Raw genomic sequence first — 14290 nt, forward strand, 5'->3', positions numbered from 1 at the left:
ATTAATAGGTTACTAAGAAGCAGATTTTTCCCTCCCTAATTATGCTCTCCTTAGGCTGGTATTAAAATCTGTTCTCGTTTCTATAGTGCACTTCTACGGACAGAATGAACAACCCAGATGTGCTCCTGGCAGCAAAGGATTCAATTACATTCCTACCACTACCTTCCAAGAAGGATGGTCTACACAGGGTACTGTTTCACAGGCAGGTAATCCAGTAGTATTTATTTGGGTTTACTGTGCAATTCAACCAATATGTTCCGAGCTTTTCCCTGCTTCTTTTTTCTCCTTAGCACTATGCATCTTCACATATTTATTTACTCAGGTAATTTCTCTCTCCCCCCTTTGGAATAAAAGCTCCACAATTGCAGCAACTGCCCACATCCTCTTGAGTCCGCTCCTGTATCCTCACTGCTTAAAATAATTCCTGGAGCTTATAGATGGGCACTCAGTCAATATCTGCAGGATGAACGAATGAACAAATGAATGAATGAAACTAACACTCAGTCTTTATTCCCCACGTTGTTATCTAAAGGAGAAGAAGTATACGCAATCATCTATAATAGAAGCTACATGGAAAAGTTACGATAAGGGGAATAGAAACCCAGTACTAGAATCAAACTGCTACATCAGAACTGTCACAGGCGGCATATTGTCCCCAAGTGAGCAATAGGACAATAACTTGTGTAGCGATTTAGAAAACTAGGGGATTGATGGGAAAGCTCCATGGAAGAGGTGGAAAGTGAACTGGGCCTCAAAGGTAAAGGAGGGAGAGTGAAATTTCAGGAAGATGAATCCAACTGGCCAGTGGTTCACAAGGGTGAATTGTGAGAGATAAAGGTAAAAAGGGGAGTGATGGGGGCAGGGACAGGAACAGGACGTCTACCTGCCTCTGTGATATTTGTTTGTTTATTTATTTAGGAAAATAAGTGGGGAAAATGCTAGTATTTGCTTAATCTCCATGGTAGGTAAATGAGAATCTGTCATATTTTTCAAAGTGTTTGGGATATTTACAACTAAAATAATTTTTAAAGGAATATAAAGGACTATCCATAGTCAGTATTGAATGCCAGGCTAAGGAGTTCTGAGCTTTAGCCCACAGCCCATGGGAAATCATACCATTTCTAAGCAGGAGAGCAATAGGAAAGAAAAGGGGGTTTGTTCTGGAAAAGTCATGGCATTTTGATCAGCTAAATGCTGTTCCCCTGAAACAAACACATTGTAAATCAACTATACTTCAATGTTAAAAGTAAATTAATTTAAAAAATAATAATGATAGTATCTTATAAATAGGCTTTCCCAGGCACACACAAAGACTAGTTCATGTGTCAATAATTAAGACAAAATTTATGGGAATGTTGTTCTGAGCAAAAATGTGAGCAGGGATTCAGAGGAAGAAACACTGAGTGCGACAAACCAGGCAGGCACCTTCAGCAAAATGTGTGAGGTCTAAGGGCTGCACAGAGTGACAGAAGTCAGCAAGGAAAGGAAGAGCGGTGAGGGCATCTGATCTAGAGCTCTGCACTCATTCATTCCTTCACAAACGCATTAACTCTCCCCTTATCTATAGGGCACCTTGTAAGTTAGAAACTTGGAGCGTGAAGGCAAGGTTCTTGCCCTCAACTCCTCAATGCTGCTAGATGGGTGCCCCCCTTCAAAATAAAAGTTACAGGTACTAGAAGGGAAGAGGTCACTTAGTTAACCTGTGAGCTGCAAAAGGGGAAGGTCAGGTTTTCTGGGGTCTTGGGGGGTGTCAGGAAAAGCTCCTATGCAGGGGTTGCAAAGCATCAGAGCTAGGTTGCCAATTTGCTGATTGCTGTTGATTTCTTCAGCTCTAAGAACTGGTTTTGAATGTTAGCACCTCCACCAATCTGTGATTTCTGAGCACAAGCAAGCTTATTTCATTTGCAAATGCCCTGAAACTGGTGCAGGTACATTCTAAGCAAAGTCATCCCCACTTTAGACCTACATTCAGCAGAGGAGGGTGTCCCAGGGAAGCTGAGGTCAGCCCAGATGACAAACAGCAGGGCATGGGGCAGCAGATTTTTCTGAATCCAGGAGTCGCAGTATGACGAAAATCAGTGTGATCGATGGGAACAGTGGGATCCTGCCTGGAGAATTCTAGACACTGGCTGCATGGAGATTGGGTCTTTTGAAGGGAGGTAGGTCTGAAGGGCAGGCTAACATCTAGAGTGGGGAGCTGACCAAGATGCTGGAACTGCTGGGGAGAGGTGGGCAAAGGATACCCGAGATGGGCCCCTATTGATTCTAGTACCAGCACCACTCTGTGCTGGTGCTGTCAGGTCTCCAAACTTGGGCAGAAATGCACAGCCTTTGCCAGGCTCACGGGAGTTCATTCAACTAATACCTTTTCAATAAACGGTTTTCCACAAAATTGATCCTATATTTAATAGTATCTTTTTTTTAATGTGGAATCTAAAAAAAAAGATACAAATGAACTTATTTACAAACCAGCAACAGACTCACAGACTTAGAAAACAAACTTATGGTTACCAAAGGGGAAAGTTGGGGGAGAGGGATAAATTAGCAATTTGGGATTAACACATAAACACGACTATATATAAAATAGAAAAAGAGCAAGAACCTACTGTATAGCACAGGGAACTCTACTCAGTATCTTGTAATAACCTATATGGGAAAAGAGTTTGAAACAGAATGTATTGATATATATGTATAACTGAATCACCTTGCTGTACACCTGAAACTAACACAACATTGTAAATCAGCTATACTTCAATAAAAAATCAACTAATTTAAAATAATAAGAATAATAGTATCTTATAAATAGGCTTTCCCAGCCTCACACATAGAGACACGTGGAGAAGACGGTCATTTACGAGCCAAAGAGAGACGCCTGGAGCCGATCCTTCCCTCATGGCCTCGGAAGGAACCAACGCTGCCCACACTTTCATCTTGGACTTCCAGCCTCCAGAACTGTGTTTAAGCTCCACAGTCTGTGGTACTTCGTCATGGCAGCCCTAGCAAACTAATACATGTGGGATTTTCCATTTTTAATAGCACGGTTAATCACATGTGTTATTAAGATTCTACACACTGGGCTTCCCTGGTGGCGCAGTGGTTGAGAGTCCGCCTGCCGATGCAGGGGACACGTGTTCGTGCCCTGGTGCGGGGGGATCCTGCATGCCACGGAGCGGCTGGGCCCCTGAGCCATGGCCGCTGAGCCTGCGCATCCAGAGCCTGTGCTCCTCAACGGGAGAGGCCACAGCAATGAGAGGCCCGCGTACCGCAAAAAAAAAAAAAAAAAAAAAAAAAAGATTCTACACACTGGTGCTCCAGGGTCCAAAGAAGAAAAGTATACACTGTGTGGCAGCCACTGGACGATATGAGACAAGATGGCTCTTCTGTTTGCTTCAGACTAATAGATGGTTTCATTTTCAACCCACCCAAGTGGGAGACTGAGAGCCCCTCCAACCATAGAGTGTAAATATTCTCTTTTTTTTGTGGTATGTGGGCCTCTCACTGTTGCGGCCTCTCCCGTTGCGGAGCACAGGCTCCAGACACACAGGCTCAGCGGCCATGGCTCACGGGCCCAGCCACTCCGTGGCATGCGGGATCTTCCCGGACCGGGACACGAACCCACGTCCCCTGCATCGGCAGGTGGACTCTCAACCACCGCACAACCAGGGAAGCCCGAGTGTAAATATTCTTGTCTTGTAGTGTAGGCGCTAAAGACTACACAGGTGGCTATAGGAAAGTTGTATGTGAGAATGTCTTTGAGTTCTAAAAAAATGATTATGAGGCCATTGGGTTAGTGCAGAAGCTCACAAGTGCCTTAGCTTCAGGTTAGGTGTGCAAAGGGGCTCCCATAAATCCTCCTGCCATATCACAAGAAAAACACTACCATGGATGTCAAAAATATCAATAATAAAACATTCCATATGGGGAGGGACAGACTGCTTTCCAGCAATAAGTAGAAGGGAAGTGGAATTGAAGTCAGTCATAGTAACTAATCTAAATAGTACAAGCCAAGACTTGGCCAAGGGCCAGGACGAGACATTTATAGGGAAGAATATCAGCCAGACAATTTGGGTTCAATGACTCAGGGTGAGAAACAGTTCTGAGGAAGAACAGTCCAACCAGAGGAGCACCTCTGCTGCTACCACGCTGGCCCAAGCCATGGACACCCTCTTCTGAAATGCTGCAGTGGCCTCTGAACTGGTCCCCTGCTTTTGCCCTCACCCCTCTACAGTTTATTCTTAAGCCTGTAGCCAGAGTGAGACTTCTCAAGCACCGCAGTGCAAATCCCTTCTCTAATGCACCCAGGTAAAGCCACATCCAACGAGCACCAACACGGCCCATCTCCCATCACCTCGTCTGACCGCGTCTCCTACGACAACCTCCTTTGCTCGCTCTGGCCGGCCACGAAGGCCTCCTGACACGCCTCGAATCCACCTCGGCTGGCGCAGACCCCTCTGCCTGGATGCTCTGCCGCCCCCCCACCTAGACACACACCAGACCAACTCCCTCCTACCTTCCAGTGCTTACTCTACTCTAACCCCTCAGGGAGCCCAGGCTGACTACTTAAGTGCATCTAAATCCCATCTCCTAGAAGTCCTGCCCTCTTTGACTTATCTGTTTTGGATGGTTTCTTTTCATAGACTGTGTATGGGTTGAATTGTGTTAAAGTCCTATGTTAAAGTCCTAACCCCCCATATCTCAGAATGTCACCTTACTTGGAAACAGGGTCGCTGCAAATGTAACTAGTTAAGATGAGTTGCTAGGGTGGGTCCCGCGCCCATATGACTGGCGGAGAAATTTGGATTCAGAAGCACACGTGGAGGAAAGACGGTGTGAAAAGATACAGGGAGAAGATGGTCATCTGCAAGCCAAGGAGAGACTTGGGACAGATCCTTCACTCAAAGCCTTCGCCCACCGTCACCTTGATCTTGGACATCTAACCACAATAAACGTCTGTGTCCGAGCCACCCATCTGCACTACTTTGTCATGGCAGTGCTAACAAATTATTACAGACTGGCAAGGGAAGGGAGACACGTGGAGAGCCAGAGGCCCCAAGTAAGGTCCATGGCTGTGCAGAGGGCACCTGGAGGTCTCAGCCTGGAGCCCACCTCCAGCCAATGCTAAGTGAGCCCTCACTGCTGATAAACTGCCGAGACCAGAGGGTCACTCTACAAAATTCAGAGTGACTGTGCTTAGAGCACCTTGCTCGTCTTCCTCAAAAGCCTATAGCTGCATTGGGTATCTATTTGGTTACAGAATCCCATGTCCTAGTCTAAGAGTGACTAACTCTTTACTCCCTGTTTCTCCAGATTCTGTCACTTAGGGAAGCATAACTCAAAGGCTTATAAGAAACTTGAACCCGTACTCTCTTGCAGTAATACTTTCAACACCTCTCATAGAGCCAAGCAACAGAGGCCTCTGCCTGATCTCCTTAATCCTGGAGTGAAGCATCCCCAGGGTCAAAGGTACATACCCACCCAGAGCTGATCAAGGCAGCCAAGACCAGAAGTGCCTTCCCAAAGAGCTGTGAGCCTGTTTCCTGCCAGGGCCTCTTCTCAAGACCTTGCTCCCGAAGGGTGGACCACACTGGCTACCTGGAAGGGGTGGATAGTTCTTGGACATGCAGGCCAGGGGTCCCATCACAGTGCAGGACAGACCCCAGGCTGGGAAAACAAGTCAGGAGTTCCACTGCTCTGGGCCACGATGTCAGGGGACCTGGATGACTCCTCTGTGTTCACATCCTCAAGAAACCGCCCATGTTCTCTTCCCCCATTTGTTACGCTCGTTCCCACCCCCGGGAAGCCAGCCACCACTGCCCTCAGCACCAGCCTCGGCCGTCAGCATTAAACCCACAGCCAGGATGCCCACCACACACGCACCCCAAAGACAAGCCTTTGGAGGATGAACTCTATTGCTACTCTTGTCCAACATTTGATGCAAAAGAATAGTAATGGCACACAGAGAATTCCACTACCACCCTGCTCACTTTCTACAGAACTTCTTCACCTGCAAAGTGAGGAAGCTGGAGCAGGTTCTTTCTGAGAATGTCCCAGTCCTACCATCCAGTATTCCTTTACTATTCTACCACTCAAGATTCTTTTGCTCATGTTATGTTATTTGTAGACATCTGGAGAATCTAAAAAACACAACAGGTCATGTAAAATGCCAGACAACATTAGTGACAGAGGCAGAAATATAGGCCATTTTTACTGTCATTTTTACTAAGCAACACACGATGGTTTCAGCCCTCAGAACAGAATTGTGCAGGAAGTCTGCTGTCTGCTGGCCATTGCCCATCTGTCTTCCTGCCTGTGTATACCTGGCCGTGTGCTGAAGTCCCATTTTAGCAAAAAGCTACAGGAGGAGGCATGTCAGTTTCCTTTCCGGTCTTCTCCCTGTCCCCTGTCCTCATCCCCAGTTCCATCCCCTGTGCCTTGTTTAGTAAAAATAAGTCTAAGAATGAGAGATTGTTACTGAAGCAAACTAGAAATAACATAAAGGGCAAAATGACAGTTGCCCTGGCATACACGCTACTTGGGTCTCAATTTAAAATACATACACATATACAGATATCCTTGACATTAGCAACATTGCCAATTATTGCTCAGGCCTCTAACCTTCTGTCAGGGGCAAGTGGTTAAGAAAATGACAGCAAAAACGGCTCTAGGAAATGCAGGATTTTATCTGTTTGGCTTTTTCCTTCCTTCTACCCTTCTCTCCTCACAGCTGATAATGTCACATGTCACCAGTGGGACATAGATGGGGCACAGACAACAAAAAGGCCAAGAACTCCTCCAAGCTTCAGATGATCTCATAAAGGCACGATGGGACACATGTAGTCATCAGAGGCAAGCCATTCTCTGTGGCTGTAAATGCTATCAAGCTGGCCGTCTGAGACATGTACTCTTGGGAAAGGCTGCATGCAGTGGAGAGAGATTTGTACCAAGGGCTGGCACCCCTGTGGGCCGTCTTTGTCACCTTGGGTACAGCACAGAATCTCTGTGCAGTTCAGTAGTGGGGATGGGAGCCACGCACAGGACAGACCGATTCATGCTCGTCAAACAGCTAGCTCATGTTTGGGGGACCTTGGGTGGAATGAAGTATAGAAACATTTTTTAATAAATCATTTCTACAAATAGCCAAACCTATATTAGACTAATAAATCTTTCTGAGTAATCTGACAAAAATCAGCCCATGAATTTTTAACTAGTATATTGGATGTTTTCCTCTCTGGCCCAAGCTGGGGAGATTAAATGAAAGAACCAAAGCAAAATTGGCCAGAGAAATACTTGCACTTTTAGCCTTTTGATTCTTCCTCTGAATCTGGATCACATTAGTGACTCATACCCTTACAGAATATTTCTCCAAATTTCAGGGATCCTGGGTCTCAACTTTAACAAGGATACTTCACTCCACTGCCTTTGAGTCTTTGTGGTAAAGTCCAAATTCTCCAACTGACTCAGCAAACCGACACTGAGATGTCACATGTGATTAGGTCATAAACTCTTTTTAATAAAATACATCTATGTAGCTCATATAAGCACTCCTAGAAGGGATAGCTGAGAGAGAGAGATTAAACACAAGGATTTCCAATTTCTTAAAAAAGACTTCCTGGGGTCAAGGTGTGACGTGAAGATACAGCAGAGGAAAGAGCCCAAATACTGAATTTGCAGAATTTCCCAAATTAGCTGAGAGGAATAAAATAGTGCACACAGGCATGCACGCGTGCGCGCGCGCGCGCACACACACACACACACACACACCCTGGTCCCAGGCCATCTCTTGTCAATTCCCATCTCCACTGAGAAACTCTGCCCGACTTTACAGAGTCACAGCTTGCATCTAAGTCCAGTTCCATCAAGAATCACAGCTTTATTCTGAACTGATGAATCTGGTATTTGGCTTATCCAAATATTCCAAGTGTTAATTCAACCAGCTCTTTCTCACCTCCTCTCAAACAATTTTATTCCAAACTGAAACTATAATGCATAGGCCAAAAACATTTTGACTTACAGACATTTGTCTGAAATAGCTTTTAGCTGTCCAATAAATAAAAATAACAGGAGTCAAAAATAGAGAACAGCCTATGTTTAGATCATAACTACGCTCCTATCTACTCCTTCCTCCCAAGCTGTTTAAAGATAACTTTTTACACACAATCAGAAAATAAAATACTGGCCTCTTATTTTCTGAAGACTGGTAACCAAGATGGCACCAGATTTTCAACTATTGTCATAACCCAAATGTATTTAAACATTCAAAAAGATTTCAATTCTTGGGCCTCTAGAGCTTTTCTCCACACAACTCCTGTTGAGTTCAGTCCTTCAAACACTACAATTTGATCCAGGGGGAATACGATCCTGCCTCTGGGTTTATTCTGTTAAGGGATCCAAAGGCAACATCAGATTTCCATTTCAATCACTGTCCCCCTAATTCTGACTACTTAATAACTAATATCCCATCTTTCCCAGGGTTTTTAAAAGAAATGCTTGCATTTCCATTTAATCCTAATTTTTTTAATGTATGTTGTTTCTTCTACATTTCTAAACATGTATACTTTCCATAATTCTGAAGTTTACCCAAAAGGTTTTACTTTCTGCTTTGTGTCCACTGTGATTTTCTGAGTCATCTTTAATTACCTGCTAAGGACAAGCATATTCACATAAAGCTGCAGACACAGTTTAAACCTTACGTTTCTCTCAGGCTCTTTCAAAATCCGCTTACAAAGCAAAACATCAGTCGGATCCCTGAAACTGGGCAATACTATACATTTCATTTCCTATTTTACTTTCAGTGGGTAAGTTAAAGATTTACACATTTTATTGGATAAAGTCTGCAAAACTAGACTGCTGATGAACAAAATGAATAAACAGCAAGAAAAAAAATCCAGCTGACTAAACAAGTAACTGAATAAGGAATCAAACACCAATAATCAGTACTGCTCAAAGAGGAATCTGAGGAAATTTGCCCAAAAGGATGTACAAAGTAGTTATGATAGTGGCGGCCAGGATGAGCACAGTAACAAAAATGACCCTCACATATAAGGCACAGGGCCCGCCTGCACGGAGCTAAAGGAAACCTAGAGGTTTTGGTCTGGGTCCTCCCCAGCAGCACAGGGCAGATCAATCAGCCCTTTAGCAGCTTGGAAAAGATGTGCTAATGACTGACTGAAGTCCCAGCCAGCAATGAGCAGGCGTTCCCAACCTGGGGGTATTCACTATAGTCACCGGGAAAGGGTCTCTCTGAGCAAAACTGAATTACTTCTGCAGGAAGAGCTTAAAACCTTCAGCTCAAGGTCTGAAAAACAGTTTAGTTTGGTGTATTCCTTTAACATCTGAAAAGTTAAAGCAGGGACTAAAAACATATGACCTGAAGACAGGAAAACACTCTTGGGATATGTCAGGAATAAGAAAATTTGGTGAAAGGGAATAGAGGATTGCAGAAGACACCCAAACTACACAGAAATTAAATGCAAGACAGTTCTCAAGTTGACAATAATGAAAAATAAAAATTGAAATTGACCAGAAGAAAAGCTCTTAAAATAGGCCACATGCATTCACGTAGGCCGAGAGCTAACCCAGAGTCACAGCACTAGGAGAACCAGCTACAGTCTTTTCAACCTTTGAGAATCCATGAGGCTCCAGTTGAAAATAATTTATCAGATACCTAAGATATAAAAGAGGAGTGGAGCTTCCCTGGTGGCGCAGTGGTTGAGAGTCCGCCTGCCGATGCAGGGTACACGGGTTCGTGCCCCGGTCTGGGAAGATCCCACATGCCGCGGAGCGGCTGGGCCCGTGAGCCATGGCCGCTGAGCCTGCGCGTCCGGAGCCTGTGCTCCACAACGGGAGAGGCCACAACAGTGAGAGGCCCACGTACCGCAAAAAAAAAAAAAAAAAAAAAAAAAGGAGTGGATGAGTCTACATATTACGAGCTTCCCAAATGAACTACCTAAATAATAATAATAATAAATGTTGTAAATTCCTTGAAGAAAATAAATCACAGGGAATTTGTAAAATATTAAAATGCAATACTTAAAAATATATAGCCATTTTTCACCCTCCTTTGTTCTATGTTTGTTTTAAATCTTAATAAATTTACTCCGGCACAAAATAAAGGTTTTTTTAAAATGTGTAACTAAGATGAGACTCCTGCTTTGAATTCCTCAAACACACCCAACAAAAAACAAAAGTCAGCGTCCTGTTTTTCGGGGTGAGTGGCATCTGGACCCACCCAGATAGGTGGTAGTTTCAAGTCTTTTCCTTCTTTTCCAACCCTTTCCATCTTTTCCAAGTTGTGCCTCGATTAATATTTCCCATTGCCTGTGACAATGACTTTGCAAAGAAAATGGGAGGACACAATGGTGAGTTCCCAATTCTGAACAGCGGCCGCAGGGCGATTTCAGCTCCATCCGTGTCTAGTTCCTGCTCATCATAAGTGTTAGAAAAGAAAGAATCTGAGCACCGCAGTGGGGATGGTCATGGACTGCCCAGGAAAGGTTGCAGGGGAACTTACTTGGGGACGAGGAGGAACCGAATTACTGGGTTTTTTTTTAAAGCAGTTTATTTTAACCTATTTCACAAAATCTGAATGTGCAAAGTGTTCTATTGATAAATGCAGAAGAGACCTCCAGCATCACCTAGTTCACACCTTCATTTATAAGCAAGACTTCCTGTTCCTCTGGCGCTGGCTGGTCCTCTCCTCTGGCAATTCCTCTTCTGCTCTCCTGTCTTTGGAACTGCTACCCACCTCTCTGACCCGAGCCAGTTGCCTGATGGTCTCCCGGGGTTGCCCGTGTTTAGAGACCCGTTTGCTCCGATCCCTTTCAGGGGCCACCAGGAGATCCATGGGGCATAGAGAGAACTCACTGGCCTAGAATGGCAGTGTTCTCTTTTGCTTGGACCCCTGACCCATGCTCTGCCCTTTCCAAAGCTGCACACCTTTCCATTGCCTTTCCATTGCTTGCATAGGCACTTGGCTCCAAGCCCCACTCTCTCCCAGGCCATCCGTGTTAAACTTTTCTCTCCCTGCCCCATTTCCAAAAGTGATCAAAGATGTCAGGACACTACTGCTGTGTGAATCTGGACCCTTGGCAGCCTCCTCTGCAAAATATACTGCAAAAGGATACAAAATTAATGCACAGAAGTCTCTTGCATTCCTATACACTAATAATGAAAAATCTGAAAGAGAAATTAAGGAAACACTCCCATTTACCATTGCAACAAAAAGAATATAATACCTAGGAATAAACCTACCTGAGGAGACAAAAGACCTGTTTGCAGAAAACTATAAGATACTGATGAAAGAAATTAAAGATGATACAAACAGATGGAGAGATATACCATGTTCTTGGATTGGAAGAATCAACATTGTGAAAATGACTATACTACCCAAAGCAATCTACAGATTCAGTGCAATCCCTATCAAACTACCAATGGCATTTTTCACAGAACTAGAACAAAAAGTTGCACAATTTGTATGGAAACACAAAGGACCCCGAATAGCCAAAGCAATCTTGAGAAAGAAAAACAGAGCTGGAGGAATCAGGCTCCCTGACTTCAGACTATACTACAAAGCTACAGTAATCAAGATAGTATGGTACTGGCACAAAAACAGAAACACAGATAAATGGAACAGGATAGAAAGCCCAGAGATAAACCCACGCACATATGGTCACCTTATCTTTGATAAAGAAGGCAAGAATATACAATGGAGAAAAGACAGCCTCTTCAATAAGTGGTGCTGGGAAAACTGGATAGCTACATGTAAAAGAATGAAATTAGAACACTCTCTAACACCATACACAAAAATAAACTCAAAATGGATTAAAGACCTAAAGGTAAGGCCAGATACTATAAAACTCTTAGAGGAAAACATAGGCAGAACACTCTATGACATAAGTCACAGCAAGATCCCTTTGACCCACCTCCTAGAGAAATGGAAATAAAAACAAAAATAAACAAATGGGACCTAATGAAACTTAAAACTTAAAAGCTTTTGCACAGCAAAGGAAACCATAAACAGAATGAAAAGACAACCCTCAGAATGGGAGAAAGTATTTGCAAATGAAGCAACTGACAAAGGATTAATATCCAAAATATACAAGCAGCTCATGCAGCTCAATATCAAATAAACAAACAACCCAATCCAAAATGGGCGGAAGACCTAAATAGACATTTCTCCAAAGAAGATATACAGATTGCCAACAAACATATGAAAGGATGCTCAACATCACTAATCATTAGAGAAATGCATATCAAAATTCCAATTAGGTATCACCTCACACCAGTCAGAATGGCCATTATCAAAAAATCTACCAACAATAAATGCTGGAGAGGGTGTGGAGAAAAGGGAACCCTCTGCACTGTTGGTGGGAATGTAAATTGACAGTCACTATGGAGAACAGTATGGAGGTTCCTTAAAAAACTAAAAATAGAACTACCATATGACCCAGCAATCCCACTACTGGGCATATACCCAGAGAAAACCATAATTCAAAAAGAGTCATGTACCACAATGTTCACTGAAGCACTATTTACAACAGCCAGGACATGGAAGCAACCTAAATGCCCATCGACAGATGAATGGATAAAGAAGATGTGGCACATATATACAATGGAATATTACTCAGCCATAAAAAGAAACGAAATTGAGTTATTTGTAGTGAGGTGGACGGACCTAGAATCTGTCATACAGAGTGAAGTAAGTCAGAGAGAGAAAAACAAACACTGTATACTAACACATATATATGGAATCTAAAAAAAAATGGTTCTGAAGAAACTAGGGGCAGGACAGGAATAAAGACGCAGACATGGAGAATGGACTTGAGGACACGGGGAGGGGGAAGGGTAAGCTGGGACGAAGAGAGAGACTGGCATGGACATATATACACTACCAAATGTAAAACAGATAGCTATTGGGAAGCAGCCACATAGCACAGGGAGATCAGCTCGGTGCTTTGTGACCACCTAGAGGGGTGGGATAGGGAGGGTGGGAGGGAGAAGCAAGAGGGAGGGGATGTGAGGATATAAGTATACGTATAGCTGATTCACTTTTTTATACAGCAGAAATTAACACACCATTGTAAAGCAATCATACTCCAATAAAGATGTTAAAAAATATATATTGCAAAAACCAATATATTGCCCAATATACCTTACAGGGTTGTGAGCAAAAATGAGCATTTTGTAAACAATGGTGACATTTAAATTAATGTGTTATTATTATTACCAATCAAAATAAGAAAGACGACATGATAAATATAAGAGTTGTCCTGAACACTGAGGATGCCGTCTAATCAAGGAAGCCTTCCTGCAAGAAACGTCAGTCTCACGCTCCTTATATACTCCAAACTCACTGCATTGGCTCTCTGGGCAAAGATATGTCTGCCTCAGGAATTCCTGGGTAAAGCAATGTATCTGCTTTAAAAATAAAGAAAAGTCAGAATCTCATCTAGCACTTTTAGCAGCACAAAGCGGTCCTTCTCCTCCAGATGAGCCCTCATGCTCTTGGTCTCATCAAGCCATTGTTCCTGACAAACCAACCAGGTGAAGAAGGACAAAGGCAGAGAAGGAAGAAAAGCAAAGACCAGCAGTAGAGACTGAAGAACACAATCACAGCAAGTGGAGAAGCAGCTTGGAGACCACGGGCGTTTCTTTGGAAGTCTCTAAATTGTCCCAGTTTGGCAGCATCCCCTGGGCTCATCACTGGGACACACACAGTTGTCCCCCTGCACACACCCACTGAGAATCTGCCTCGCTCCTCCCGGGTCCCGGAGTCTGTTTTCCGATTCAGGCCTTGCTGTTTCACTGTCTTTTCACTCTAATAAGATACGTATCTGAGGGGAAAGTCGGACTATTGATTTTTTTCCAGTCAATTGTGAACTGCTGAATTTCATTATTTTAGATCTCACTTGAAAAGAGCCGTGACATCAGCCTGGCTGCTCATCGTGGGCTGAGGGCAGGTGTCATGGGGAGGCCGGAGCACCTCCAAGAGTCGGCCAGCCTCGCCGGGGGGGGGGCCCTGAGCGGTTAAGCAATGGGGACCAGAGAGCAGGCCCGGCTCTCTACCACCACCCTTCCCCAGCTCAGATGCGCCCACCGAGGTCTGGCCAGCCTGGCCGTAACCAGGGCTTCAGTTTGTTTTGCAGTTTGTGCCAACGGCTTGTAAAGAGATGTGACATGTTTCTTCCAAATGTACAACGAGAGACAATTCATCCATGAGCTGCCACAACACATTTCAGGCAAAGCATGAAAAATTCCAGGAGCTGAGGAATGAACTCAACCACAGACTAAT

General features: G+C 44.0%; 1 protein-coding gene across 1 annotated transcript in view; it reads right to left on the reverse strand.

Annotated features, from left to right (window-relative positions):
* Nucleotides 1-14290, reverse strand: part of DISC1 (DISC1 scaffold protein) — a gene marked incomplete at both ends in the record, with an annotated part of 352917 nt that overhangs the window by 206515 nt on the left and 132112 nt on the right. The window lies entirely within an intron of this gene.

The sequence above is a fragment of the Hyperoodon ampullatus genome (assembly GCF_949752795.1).
Source record: "Hyperoodon ampullatus genome assembly, chromosome: 1".
Classification (NCBI taxonomy): Eukaryota; Metazoa; Chordata; class Mammalia; order Artiodactyla; family Ziphiidae; genus Hyperoodon; species Hyperoodon ampullatus.